The 15531-nt window shown below is 39.4% G+C and overlaps 1 pseudogene; it reads right to left on the bottom strand.

Annotated features, from left to right (window-relative positions):
- Positions 1-11157: 11157 nt before the first annotated feature.
- Positions 11158-11502, bottom strand: LOC113195625 (small ribosomal subunit protein uS8 pseudogene; annotated as a pseudogene).
- Positions 11503-15531: the final 4029 nt, after the last annotated feature.

Here is a 15531-nt window from a genome sequence, read left to right as displayed (position 1 = left end):
TCACAGCTAAGCAATTATGCCTTGATTGATGGTAAAGTAAGCACACCTTGATTGCTTATGTAATTTTGAATTAATTACATTACTTCCAGATTTGTGTGTTATTGAGGAAGGTGCCTATTGACTGATTCTAATTAATGTATAATAACTTTATCATATGCATAGAAGCTTTAAATACTTAAGGTATTACAGCTTCCAAGGTTCAGTTCATTTATTCATTTGTTTATTCATTCATTCAACAAATATTTATGGAAGGTGCTTTGGGAGTTGGTATGGTAACAGGGAACAGGCATACTGCTTGGTGCCCATGTTCTAAGATGGGAATGAAAGGCACACAGATGGCCACCAGGTGGAATGGCAACGTAGCTGTTCTAGTCTTCTGTTGCTATCTTCATGTAAATCAGTCAAATTAAGAAAAAAAATACTTTGAAGGAATTTAAGGCAGGGATGGAAAAGAGGAGAAGCTTCACCAGGAAGGGCAAGTGCAGCAACCTGAAGTTGTGCAGCAGCAGGAAGCCACCATCTCCTGTGTTATAGAGGAATCAAGGACAGGGTGTTTCTGCAACCCAAGGGTTGAGGTCACCAAAGGATGCTGGACCATGGCAAGATTGTGAGATGGGAGCTGGGCCATGGCAATGGTGCCACTCTTGAGCATAAGGTTGAGGATGCCTGTCTTTTTCCACCCTGGTCCCCTCCAGTACATCTCTTGGGAGTTGTAGCCTATGGAGGCAAGTCCCAGTGCACAGATTAGGAGAAGGGAGAGGAAAGGATTTAAAGGCAAACTGGCCTTCACCAGCCTTCATGGGAGTCCAGGGTTGATCAATGCCTAATGCCAATTACATTAAGTGTAAGGATTCACATCCTGAACACACATATAAAGCCCATTCTTGCTGGGGAACTTTTGGTACATGTTGTGTGTGTGTGTGTGTGTGTGTGTGTGTGTGTATGTGTGTGTGTGTGCATGTGCGTGTGTGTGTGTATGTGTGTGTGTGTCCCCACTGGGGCAGGGTGGGTATGAGATGGGGCAGAAAACTTGCTTGGAAGAAAAGGGAAAGATGGACTTCTTCCAAGTGGTGGATCAATCTGAAAGGATGAATGGAGAACAGACTGCCATTGAGGAAAGAAACTTGCAAAGTTAGGGGGAAAAAAAAAGGATTGTAACTCACTTTATGATGGAGAATTTGATAATTTAGAGAGTAAAAATAAAGCCTTATTGAGAAGTACTTAGCAACTGTTGAATCCTTTAACTAATTAGTTTAACAAACATGTATTAAAAGCTAACTATGAAATATGGACCAGGTGCAGGGTCAGGTATGAGTGAGTGATGATGTGCTAAGCAAAAATAGAGTTGCTTCTGTTCTCTTGGATTTTATTGTCCTGTGTGTGAGAAAGATGTTTATTTTTCAATTAATAATACAGGTGGATAAGTACTGAGTGTGCCAGTACCACAGAGGAAGGTGGCAGGAGCTATAATGGTGTGTAACAGAGGGATGCTCTAGCCTGGGCATCAGGTAAGACTTCTGGAGGAGGAGGCAAATCACCTGGGAGTATTGAAGTATCATAGGAGTAGGACTCAGAAAATGGGGAGAGAGGGACTGGGGAAGTGTCTTTCCTTCAGAGACAAAGAAGAGACATGTGAAGGCCCTGGGGTGGCAGGGAGCATTCTGGGGAGATGGGTTGGATGGGAAGTAGAATCTCCCAGAGGAGTTTTTCAAACAGTTTAATCCACTGTAGTTGAGGGGATTCTTCCATCACACCTTTCAGTAACCCTCCAACTCTAAAATTGATTCATAACATTGAAGTGCTTGCCAATGTTGCGTTTAATCCAATCAGAGATGCTTGAGATAAAAGAGCCATGTGAGAAGAGGTGCTTTGGTGAGTAGGACTTAGCAAGTTGAGCCACCGTCTATGACAGCATGTGATTAAGAGTCCCCATGACCTCAGTATTGGAGGCCAGGGACAAAAGCAGAGTAGGATGGGGGATGTCTGCTGTCACATTTCCTGATCAGACAGCTGGAACTCTCCACGATATGAGAGGGGGGTCTGACTGGAGAGAATTCTTGGCAGCCGTGGGTAATCCATATACCAGCTGTCAGCGGTGTGACTCTCAGGAAGGAGCAAGGACACAGGGTAGTGTTGCTGTTTTGTACCAGGTGCTTCATGTGTGTCATCGCAGTCTTCCAAGGAACCTATGAAATAGTAAGTAGTAGTATTCCCATTTTACAGACCAGGAAACCTGAAGTAACATGCTCATGGGTCACACAGTTGCACAGGTCCTCACTTGGGGTTAGAACCCTGTCCTAACTCTAAACTCAAGCCTCCTACCACAGCCCTGGGATGTCTTGCTTTAAAAAAAAAAAAAAAAGACTGTAGTGTGTGTGTGTGTGTGTGTGTGTGTGTGTGTGTGTGTGTGTGTGCAGTGTGTGTTCTTGCCTTATCCTCTGTACTAGAATATATGTTTATAGTGGAGGAGGAAGATGAAAGAGCAGGGGCAGGAAGTGAGTTTTAAAAATCTGCTACATGCCAAGCAATATGCATGCTAGTTACCTAGAATATTCCACTTAAAGTTCAATCTGCATAGTACATATTTATGCCTCCATTTTATAGATGAGGGAACTGATCTAAGTGACTTGTCTAAGATCTTTCATCTGCCAGGGGACTAGAGCTGGGATTGGGTATACTTTAATCCAGACTGCATGGCATGCTTTTTCTAGTCGGTTACATTAGTCTCTGGGACCCTTTAAATCAGTATTGTATCCTTCATTGTGTTACATGCCTCCTAATCTTTAGGAAATATTTTTCATTATTTATTCATTTAACTAACATTATCTGTGCAACTGTTTTATGTGTATATGTGTATATACCACATTTTCTTTATCCATTCATTTGGTGATGGACCCCTAGGTTGATTCCATAGCTTGGCTATTGTGAATTGTGATGCTATAAACATTAATGGGGCTGCATCCCTATAGTATGCTGACTTAGATTGTCATGTGAGATAAGCCAAACTCAGAAAGTCAAAGGTTGAAAGTTTCCTCTGATAGAGAATATAAAAAAAGAAAAGAAAAGAAAAGAAAAGGAGGGGGGAATTCCATTAAAATAGAAGAAGGATCCGTGGAGTAGAGAAAGGGGGTTGAGGGAGAGGGAAGAGAGGTGGGATAAAGAAAGAACAGTGGAAGAATCTACCTGACTTTCTTATGTACTTATATGAATATCACTGTGATTACCACCTTTAAGTATATCCTCAAGGCATTGATTTGAAAAACAAAAGAAACACAAAACTATAAGTAGATCGCAGAAAGATCAGTAGAGGAAAGGAGAAGTAATGGGGACTGAATCTGAACAAATTATATTCTATGCTTTTATAATTATGTAAAAATGAATCCTAAATATTATGTATAACTAAAAAGAGCCAATAAAAAATAGAGCTAAGTATTTTTTGTGTTATGGTTAAAAAAATCTTATGCAAAAAGAAACAAATAAAAGCCAGAAAACAGAAAAAGGAGGGTAATAAGAAAGCACCTGTAGGAAATGTAAAACCTTGTCATAAAGCTTTAATAACCTGGGAGATACTGGCTGACAAAAAAAAACCAATGGGCAAAATGGAAAACCTATGTACAGAAGCAAAAATATATTGTTCAATGAAGTTGGCAACTCAAATCAGTGTGTGTGTGTGTGTGTGTGTGTGTGTGTGTGTGTGTGAGAGAGAGAGAGAGAGAGAGAGAGAGAGAGAGAGAGAGAGAGAGAGAGAGAGAGAGAGAGGGAGGTGTAGTAGTCCATAATAGTAGTAACCAGATAGCTATTTGGAAAAAAAACCTTGGATTCATATTTACACTGTCTATTAGGACAAATTCCAGATGGATCAAATATTCATAAAAGTAGTAGAAGAAAATGTGAGAATTATTTTATTATATACAAATGAGAAACATCTTTCTATTATTAAAAATGCAAAAGCCAGAGGGAGAAATATTGATAAAATTCACTTTATGTGCTTAAAGTATCTTCATGCAAAAGTGCTATAAACAGAGTCAAAAGACAAATTAATGTAGACAAAATATCTGTAACTTATCATAGACCAATATTTCAAATATATAAATAGCTCTTACAAATCAATAAGAAAATGATCATCAACCCACTGGAAAAATGGGCAAAATAAATGCATAGACAGGTTAGAAAAAAAGAAAATCCCAAACTAGAGACTCTTAGAAAAAGGAAAGTTACTTGACATTTTGCATAATAGAGAAAATGAAAATTAATATTCTACATACATACTGCTTTCACCTATCAAATTGGCAAAAATTCAAATGTTTGATGAAGCCTTATTTTGCCAAGGCTATATGAAAACATTCACATGCTGCTGGTGGGAAGTAAATTAGTACAATTGAAACAGAATCAAACAAAATTACAAATGTGTCTAATCTTTGATCCTACAATTTCACTTCTAAAAAATTATACTATAGATATATTTGCCTGTGTGAAAAATGACATCTGCAACATTATTCTTCACAGAAAAGGATTGGAAATAATCTAAATATTCAACAACTGAGGACTGATTAAATGAAATTATGCAGCTGAAGCTTTTTAGGAACAGATAAAGGAAGATATCCAAGTTACATTTTTAAGTGAAAGATCAAGATGTAGAACAGTGTGTCTTGTAAAGAAGGAACATGGAAAAAAAAGAATAATCATATTTGCTTCCACAGACATTAAAAATGTCTCTGAGAGGTACCCAAAGAACTCATGATAGTGGGTAAGTGCTTTTGTTATTGTTTTGTTTTGCTTAGTCCTTTGGGTTGTACCTGGGGACTGGGAGACTTGAGTAGGAGAAAGAGTTTTCATTTGATACATTGTTCTACCCTTTGAAGTTTGAACCATAGATCAGGTACAAATTGTTTTAAAAACCCAATGCCTAGGGACCAGGGATGTGGCTCAGTGGTAGAGTGCTTGCCTAGCATGCATGAGGCACTGTTTGATCCCTGGTGCCACATAAAAAATAAACAAATAACATAAAGGTTTTGTGTCCATCTACAACTAAAAAAATAAAAAATAATAAAAAATGCTTCATATGTATGTATGAATGAATGTACCTCAAAGTTTTAGGTTCTCTTTTCACATGAAGTTTGAGGGGTGGTCCCAGAGGTTTATCCAATTAATCCTTTCCATTTTTTTCAACGACCTTCACATCTCAATGTGGACTCCTATTACCACCACGACAGAATGCCAACTTTTAAAATCAAAGAGTTAGTACGGACAGGGCATCTACAAAAGGCCTGGCACATGGTAATGTTAGCTATTATTTTTTTTTTATTTTTATGTTCTGTTAGTGAAAAAAAAAATCGTCACACAGATCATCAGAAATAGTCACTGAGCCTTAAGATCCTCTTTGTTAATTCTTGTATGGTGCTTGTCAATGTCTGGACACACAGTAGATATTCTACAACCACATGATGATTGATGACCTCACTCAATGGTCTTGTCAGTGATTAATAAAGGTAATATTCTGGTGGAGATCGATGGGGTTAGGGATAGTAGACATCAGCATGCAGTGACTTGCCCTGTTGCGGGCCTGAGGATCTTCACCTTCCAAGAGAAGACTGTTCAGAAGGCAAAATTTAATTTCAAATCACAACCGAGGGAGGCGACACAGCATGATGGAAAGCTCAGGCAAGTTGGAGTGAGAAGACCTAGTTGGGATTCACAGAGCTGCTTCACAAATACTGGCAGGTCTTCTCCCAGCATCAATCCTCAACTGCTTTTCTCATAGTATCTGTCCTCCTTCCCACAAAAAGCTCCATACGCCTAACTGGACTTAAAAGCATTTTGAAACTACAAAGTACCATAGCCATGTGCAGCAGAATACTGGATGATTTCATGATCGTGTTCGCTCCCTCTGCATAAGTCGTAGAGGATTTGTGGCTGGTAAGGAGAGTGTTAAATTTACAGAGCAACCCAAGGAGAGACTGGCTTGCCATAAGGGGAGACCCAGGACTGATGGTAGGCACTTAACAGCATGTTCCAATTACAGCATTTAAATCTAATTGCATACTCTGTTAATCTCTGTCAGTGCGGCATCATTTAATATCATCACGGCAGCCTCTAATATCATGAGCAATGTGAGCCGAGCTGAGACTATTGAAAAAGTTCAGTCCCAGGTCTTCATATCCCCTTTAATTCTCTCTGTCAATTATGCCGCAGCCGAGAGTTCAAATAAAGGTCTTGAGATCCGGGCTTGGAGCTACCTTTTTGAAATGAAGCCTCCTATAAATATACAGATTATATCAGGAGCTTCCAATTTCTTGTTCTGGTTATTTTTGATGGGTTAGATGTAGTGACTAGTCCCTGGGGTATAACTTAACTATATAGGCTGATTTCAAGCAAATATTACAAATGCAATCTGTTCCATAGTTTATCATTCTGGAAATAATGTGATATCATGTGCACATGTATTTCCCCTCTACAATCCCTCTGGTGCATAATGAGGTTGGTGGGGAAAAGACCACTTACTTAGCCCATTTCCTTGCACATAGTAAGCTTTTTTCTTTGCTTATTCCAATATAAATGACACTATATTAGCATGGAAGTTCTGGTCACAGACTTAGATTTTGAAAGGTAACTTCTAAGTATTAAAAAAAATTAGAAATACTACCAACTCTATTCAAATCCTATATAGGATTCCATGAATGATCAGCTCAGTTAAGGTTTCTGTCAGTTGTATAGTTAGATGCCATTATTTACCCCTGTTCTATGGTTGAGGAGATCAAAGCACAAAGAAATCAAATGTTTTGTTTATGATCTCATAGCTGGGAAGTGGGGAGCAAGAATTTTAAACCTAGGCAATGGGGATCCACAGTTTTCTCTCTAAGACTAACTCCATGTCCTCAGGAACTATTCTTCAAAACTTTCTGGGAACATAAGACTTACCAAAAGGAGTAACTGATCAGCCAAACCAGGCTTGTGTAACTGGATGTCAAGAGGTTGTTTAAAGAAGGCAAGAAAATGGGAGGTTTACAGACAGCAGGAAAAGGAGAGAACGGATAAGACATGAATCAAGTATGGAAGGACAGGATTTACACGAGTGGAAAAGACAGGAAGAGGTCAAGTTGGGAGGAGGGCCTTTCATAGACCAAGAGACTGATCATGCTTGATTGGAAGTTAGTGGATGAGATATGTTAGAGAGCACATTGAGCGGCACAGGCAGAGACCCCAAACCACATGTTGGAAATAAGAAAGAAGTGAATTTCCTTTCAAAATTTTGTCTAGAGATACATGATCCTTGCCTGCCCAGTTTCATCTGCCATCCTCACATGAGGGCTGGGTACCAGGCTGGGTTCCTCCTTCTTGGGTAACACAATGGGACAGTATAGTGCCTAAGTCTCACTCACCACTTTCTGCCTATTGGACCTTGACAAGGATATTTTCTCTCTCTGCTGAAGTTTTCTCATTTGACAAAAGGTGTAATACTGTTAGTGGTATAACTGAAAAATGTTTTGAACATTGCTTGGCACTCTTCCTGCCATGTGCCCCTGCCTTGATGTGTTGCCTTGCCACAGGGCCAAAGCAGTTGATGATTAGGGCCAACGCAGTTGATGATTAGGGCCAACTGATTATCAACTAGAACCTCCAAAACCCTGTTTTTCTTTCTTTTAAAGTTGATTATTTCAGGCATTTTGTTATAGAAATGGAAAGCTGATTAACATGGATTATTTACTTGAGATAAATGAGGGTTTTAATTTCCTCCACCTGGAATTACTACAGCTGATAGGGAGAACCAGCATAGATACTGCAGATAAAGACAAGACAGATTACCCCACAATGTAAAGAGCTTAGAGTAGGCCTCACTGTGAGTAGGTGGGATGGGAAGCAGTGTGGGGTAAGTGATAACATATCACTCAACCTGTAAGGAGGTGAAGGCTTAGCCTATGCCTGCCTTGCTTTCTCCATTCCTGAAGAGGAGATAAACTCAGATTTTGATCAAGAATATACTGTTGGCCATGGAACAGGCAAAGATGCTTGAGCATTCTATGCAGCCTTTCTCTAAGAAACCCTATCCAAGATCATTTCAATCCTATTAAAATGCAACCACATCTCCTATTTCATATCATTATGAATAATCATACGAGTTAAGTTGTATTCTAGTAACTGACAAAATGTTACATTTGTGTAGCTATTTAATTCAGTATTCATTCACTTTAATTTCCAGTTTTTCCTATTTTGGAGACACTGTACTTATTTTTATGCATGTAAGTCTTAGGCCCTGAGCTTTATAGTGCTGAATGTATGAAATGGGCTTGGCAGTGTTGGTTTTGGAGCAGATGATTTGGTCAAAACAAAATTTAAAAAATGGTTGAAGCAATGATTTTGTTTATCACTGGTTTTCTTTTTGAAATTTGGCCCAGAACTTCTGTGGCTGGAATTTCTTATGCATGGGAGGGGAAAATAGGTTACTTTTGTTACTTCTTTGGGGATTGTCTTTACTCTTAGCTGATATGTTAAGATTGTCTTTGGCTTCCCCTTACTGTGGAGGTGAGATCCTATTTCCAAATTCATTACAGGATCAGGATAAAGCTCAATCAAGAAACCTGGGGTGGGGGGAAGAAACCTGGAAATGGGTGCTGATACTCAGGTGGGGAAAATTGATTTTGGAAATATCCCAAGTACCTTAGTCCAGTTAGTTGGAAGGTGGAGGAATCTGTTCTACTAGTGGAAGAGACTTCAGTGGGGGTTAGTGAGGGATTATGGGGAGGGGGATAGTTGGAGATCTAGCACTTTGGACCTTATGATCTATGTGATGCTGAACAAATGATTTTACCTTTGAGAAACTCAATGGCTCCCTCCATAATAAGGATCTAATTGTTATTGTGATAAAAGTTCTATGAAATGCTCATTGTAGTGTTTGATATACAGATAAATAAACATATCAGGGGGAAGGAAAATAGTGTTGAGGCATCTCAAAGCTGGGAACAAAAGATGCTATTGCTTCATCTTCTAGAAGTCAAAGAAGTCAAAGAAACCCCTACTATAATAATGCCTAGCACTGGCTGAATGTAGGCTTTGCATAGCACAGCCTCCAATAAAACTGTGGCAACCTTCTACCCTTGCCTAAAAATAAAGAAGAATAGGGCAAGGATGGGAAGTTACTCTAGAGACTAAGTTTCATGGGGACTGTTAAAGTTAGCCTTCTCTCTCCTACCTAATTGGGGCTCCTGCAGGAAGAGGGATCCAGTAGCTCATTTTCCTTAATGACTGTTTGCTAAATTTAAGACACACTCCTAGGATCTAGAGGTTTGGAGGCAGAAATGATGCAGAACCTTGGAAAGGAGAAAAGACAACCTATTACCCTAGGTTCTTGAGGAACAATGGGAAATCTCACCTGCTTCCATAGGCCTAGAATTTGGGAGGATGAATTTAATAACATTGGAGATCTTCAAGTAGAGACTAATAGGGATATTAGAGAATATAGGCTGGAGTCACACTGAAGATGTTTCCCAGAGTCTCAGGGATCATCTGCATAGGGCCAGGGCTATAGCCATTAGCACCTACTACCCCAGGTGAGTACATGGGCCAAGAGTGGACAGGTAGTGAGATACAAACAATAAATGTCACTATATAAGTGTGTCCTCATATTCTGCTCTCCTACAGACTGCCTCTGTCTGTCACCCACCAACTCCAATGTTAGCTCAAGACAGGGAGAGACAGAAGCAGCCCAGGAGTATGGAAAGGAAGTGTCAGTGGTAGGAATGCACCTTCCTCTCCTGTTTCAGTGACCCTTGCAACTGCTTAATGGAGGATTCAGGGGTGGCAGGTGACAATCTCTGCATGGTGTTGAAGGTTTGCCTGAGAGGAAATTGCTGTGCCAGTATGAATTCTGGGAATGACTAAGATACTGCTAAATGGTGATTTTACAATTTTAAGGTGACACCAACTCCAGTCTTCTACTAGCATGTGGTTGGTGCTGATGGTACTTGAAGAAGCAGTTGCAGTTATTAGAAAAAATGAAAAGTCTCACTTGGAATTTTCTTGAGTAGATGCTGTTTAGTTATAGGTATTTAGTAAGAAGTCATTAAATTTTACGATTGTTATTGTTGAACACCTAGTATTTGTCAGGAACTTTGTTACATACTCAGAATTCAGAAAGAGGGACAATTTCTGCTTTATTGAGCAGTTAACAAGTAGAGGTCATTAGCATATAAGCAAAAGATTATAAAAGAAGGGAAAATAATTTTGTAGAGGTAAGTAAGGGATTCTATAGGTACATAAACCAAAAGTGGGAAACTAAACCTGTGGGGTGTGTGCATGTGCACGCGCATAGCAGTATAAATATTTAATGATGATCCTCTAGAGAGAAAAGTAATGATTTGAAGTATTGGCCAAGTTCTGTGGTATAAATACTCTTACCACAGCTATTAATAGGGTGCTACAAAATGAGGAGTTGAGAAGAAATGTGCTCAATCAGCTCTAGTGAACTACCTCTAGCTAACTCTGGCACACTGGTGCATATGTGTGCGCGCGTGTGCACTCCAGAGAAGGTTTTCTGAGAGTGGAGCCCTTGACCTGAATCTAAAAGGATGAGTAAAAATTTACCAGGCAGGAAAGGTTGGAGAGGTATCCTAGGCAGGAGGACAGCATAAGCAAAGGAAGGAGGTCTAAAACAGCATGATTTATAAAGACACGAGGAGAGGAGCATCCAGAACACTTTATGGTGCTTACTAGTGGTCAGCATGCGCTCAATCATGTTCTTTTTTGTGGTAAGTGACATATATGTAAACTTACATAAATTACTTTCATGTTTAAATCTATTCATTTTATTGATTCATCAATCATTTGTCAAACACAACAAGCATTTACGAGGGTCTCCTTTGTATTTACTAGGAGCTCAATGTTTTAAGATGAGTCAAACATCATCCTTGTCCTGAACACACTCATAGTGCAGTTAAGGGCAGAACATTAACAGATATGTTTAACACAGCCTGGTGAGTGTACTAATGAAAATATGCATACATTATTGGAGATGGTGATAGGGTGAATGAGGGACCCTAAAGATCCTAGGACCTGTGCCTAAGTTCCTTTTTTTTTTTTTTTTCCTCCATGGGGGCATTTTATATGTCTGTATGTTTTTGATCCCTAGAACAAGAATCCCAGGATTTTCCCTCCCGTGTGTCTTCATCTTGCTTCTTCATGGTCCATGATACCAGCTAAAATTGTCAGTACAATGGATCCGAACTGATGGAATGGGAGCAGATGATTCTGCCATTTTTTTAGGTTTTTGATTTGCATATCAAATCTGGGGCTGATCCCTCCACACTTATTTAACCTGCCTGTAAGGTTCACAGCAGTTTTCCCAGCTTTGTGATCATCAGTGATTTCAAATTTGCCAATGTGACCATGTTTCCTCCTCACAGTTAGAAACCAGACGATGGCTTTGGAGCACTCCCTGATAAGGAGCTGGCATTTGCCTCTCTTTTCAGCATCATTGATGCTCTTGAAAGCATTAGCCAGGACATTCATGCACAGAAAGATGGCGCCTATGTTATTTTAAATGGCAAAAAGGACTTTGCAGGTGTGATTACGTTAAGGACAGTGAAATGGATGGTTAACCTGGGTTGCCCGGGTGGGCTCTCAATGTAGTCACGATAGTCCATAAGAGGGAGAATCAAGAGGTAAGGAGAGAGGGAGAGAATATACTATGCCGCTGGTTTTGAAGATGGAGGAAGGAGCCACGAGCCAAGAAAGGTTGCAGACTCTCCCATCTGGAAAAGGCAAGAAAACAGATTTTCCCCTGGAGCCTCCAGAAGGACACCTTGATTTTAGCTCAGTGAAACTGATTTCCAACTTCTGACCTCCACTCTGTCAGTCAACATATTTGTGTTGCTTAAAGGCCTCAAATTTATGGCAATTTATTACAGCAACTGTAGGAAACCCAACGAAGTGATTGACCCAAAGAGAGGCGGTGACAGGGATTAAGAATCTTGATTTGTGAGTCAAATCACCTCTCACCATCGTGGTCTATCTCTTCACAGTTCTATAATTTTGGGCATCTTACTGACTCACATCTTCATCTTTGCCGTGAGATAATTTTACCTGCTTCATGGATTTAGAGCGTAGAACTTTGAAATTATATACCTACTGTACTGATTATGTCGTGAGCCACCTTTAAATGTTAGCTATATTTGCCTTTTAGACTATTATTAAATTTCTTCCCCATCTCTGCGCCCTGATCCAGAGACCCGTCTCTCCTGTTGGTGAGTATAGCTGAACGTGTTGAGGACTAACTAGATTTCTGTGGTCTGAGGTGGATTAAGTGGCTGCCATTTCCATTTTTATTTTTATGGGCAAATATGATCTCGGTTGGAAAAACCCACTCCTTGATGAGTTTCGGAGCTGCAGATTTTATTTCTAAATTCTGTCTCTTGACAATAAACTATCACATTTGATCAAGCCAATAAAAGGGTTAAGAGCTTTGTGTCTTTCCCACTTCCCTGCTCCCCTACCCACCCCCCCCCCCAATAAAATCCTCTTTTGTACACCCTCTCTTAGACCGGGTGTTATTCTCTGTGCCACGATTCGGAGTCGGCCTGTCTGTCCCTTCCTGAGCAGGAGCAGCTGAACAGCTGTGAAAACAATGGAGGAGCCTAGGAGCTGTGATTAGTGGGGGACGCTGGGGCAGTCTGGGAGCCACCAGGCCCGTTTCCCATGTCAGAGCACAGCCAGGGGAATCTGGGTATCACATGGCCTTCCAGCCTCTGTGGGCCTGCTCCCCGGCTGGGGCTCCCACCACTCACCCTACTGCTGCTCCCTTCAGAAACAGGTTTTTGTTTTCTTTCTCTTCTTCCTTCCAAGTCCTTGGGACCATTGCATAAACATAGTGTTGCTAGGCAGCCTTAAAGCCTCCTTTCATCCCGGATCCCAGGAAATTCAGTCCAGGCAGATTCAGGGGAGTGTACTTACAGCTGGCGTTGTCCAGGGGGCCAGCTCTCTCTCCTCTTTGGCTCCAGGATTCCCCACCAGAAATTCCCAGCCTCTGTCTCGTGCATTGATTTGCTAGATGCAGATAATATTTAGGCAGGTTTAGAAATCCCTCTTGGCTCTTTTCAGGTCCCTCCCTCTGGGTGCGATGAATACAAAACACCTCACTTAATCATAGCCTTTTGCAAATCAATCCTAGGTTACTGGGAAGCAAAGAATTTTGCTTAGTGCTCCCCAGAAATACTCAGTGACCTCCTGACTATGCTCTCAATTTCACCCAAGTTTTTCTCTTGGACCAGAGCTCACCTGTGATGGGTTTTTAAAATTATTTTTTAAAGAATACTCAGGTTTTTTGTATATTTGTGGAAGTATGCAAACATAACCAGAATTCAATTTTATGTATTTATTTGATAAAAATATTCACTTATTTTTAATCAACAAGTAATGCTTGTGCGTTTTGGGGGGCACAGTAATGAACCTAATGAACATAACTCGTCCCCTCCCTCACTAACCATCTCTGGTGGTCACTTTTAAAAATTTTTCTCCTGCCACGGCTTCCAAGTGTTTACTCTCTCCAGGATTTTTTCCCTTTGACAGAGTGATGGTGACAGCTTTTTGTGGGCCCTCTTTTTTCCTTGCTGGTCCTAGCTAGTTGACAGCGGTGTCATGTTTGTCTCTGCCTCCAGTGGCAGGAGCACTGAGACGGGTGTGTGTGCTCCCGGGAGCCTTTGTAGGGTGAAGAAATGACATCACGGGAATGCACTTACTCCCTATTTGTGTTTTTCTCCTCTTTGAAACATCATAAAAAAAAAAAATCTGGCTACCATCCTGATTTAGGACTGATATTTTCTCCTCTTGACTGAGTTATCACTGTAATTACACTTAGTTCCCATTTGATCAAAAAAAATCTACATACATTAAAATGATGATCGATACTATATTAAATATAAAAATATAATTTTATTGAAAAGGCCTCTCAATGAGATGAATGAGATTTTGTCTTGTAGTTTGTGTAGCTATGAAGAAATAAAAAAATAGATAAACAACAACTAAATGCCACTTATTCGCAAAATGACAAGAGGCTTTTACATTACTTCCATTCCAATTTTCTGTTTTTAATAATATTTTACATTATGGAAATTTTGAAATTTTGAAATATACAGGAGGTAGAGAGAATAGTACATTGCAATTATCATTTTCTTCTTTTTATGGCGGTCTATGCATTGCATTATATAGCTGCACATGAACTGTCCAGTATATGTAATTTTTTGGTAGTCAACTTGTATTGATAGTGATATAAGCATCTATCCTTATTTGACACTTTTAATTATTATACACAACAGACTTTTATTAGACTGTTGGAATGTTGATTATATGACCATAAGTATGACTACATGTGTGTAGCCAGTATGGCCATACTTCTTCTTGCGGGTCATGGTAGATCAATCAGAGATTTGTTTTCTGCCAAGGTTTGGCATAGTTTGAATTCCTTCTTAATATGGAGCTCTAGAAAATCAATATTAAACAACTAGAATGGGCATTGAAGCTGAAATTAACTTTACTTTTATAAAAATTATGCCAAAATATATATTTCTTATATATATTTTTAATTTGTTTAAATTAGTTATACATGACAGTAGAATGTATTTATGCACTTTGATATATCATATCACATATAGATGGGATATAATTTCTCATTTTTCTGTGTGTACATGGTGCAGAGTCATATTGGTCATGTAGTCACATATATACATATAGTAATAATGTCTGTTTCATTCTACTATCTTTCCTATCCCCACATCCCCTCCCCTTCCCTTCCATCACTTCCCTCTACCTAATCTAAGGTAATGCTATACTTCCCTAATGCTCCCTGCCTTATTGTGAATTAGCATCCACATATTCGAGAAAACATTCAGCCTTTGGTTTTGTTGGATTGGCTTATTTCATTTAGTGTGATATTCTCCAACTCTGTTTACTGGCAAATTCCATAATTTTACTCTTCTTTAAAGCTGAGTAATATTCCATTGAGTATACATACCACATTTTCTTTATCCATTAAAAATAGTTTTAAAACAGTAATGTCTTTCTTATTTTTTTTTTGCCAATATGGTACATGCTAATATATCAATAAGTAGTGAAAAGTTCATAGAAAAAAGTAAAATCTCATTCAGAGAGTGTTGAGAGTTTCAGAGAGTGTTGTTTTGTGCACTTTCTTTGCCAACAGAAACAGAGATAAGTACATACACCCAGGTCTCCTTATCCACAGGTTTGGTGTCTGCAGTTTCAACCAACCTCAGGTTGAAAATACTTAAAAAGGAATTTTGTCCTTTTTCCCCCCTAAGCATTATTCCCTAAACAAATATAGCATAACAACTATTTACATAGATTTTATATTGTATTATAAGTAATCTAGAGATGATTCAAAGTATACAGGAAGACATGTGTAGGTGAATACTATGTGAATACTATGTCATTTTACACAAGGGGCTTGAGCATTCTGGATTTTGCTATCTATGGGAGGTTCTGGAATCATCTCCTGTAGTTACTTGAGGAACAACCATAATTGTATAC

This window comes from Urocitellus parryii, chromosome 11, assembly GCF_045843805.1.
Source record: "Urocitellus parryii isolate mUroPar1 chromosome 11, mUroPar1.hap1, whole genome shotgun sequence".
Taxonomy (NCBI): Eukaryota; Metazoa; Chordata; class Mammalia; order Rodentia; family Sciuridae; genus Urocitellus; species Urocitellus parryii.
Note: the sequence above shows the minus strand (reverse complement) of the source record. Positions and strands in the feature narration are given on the sequence as shown.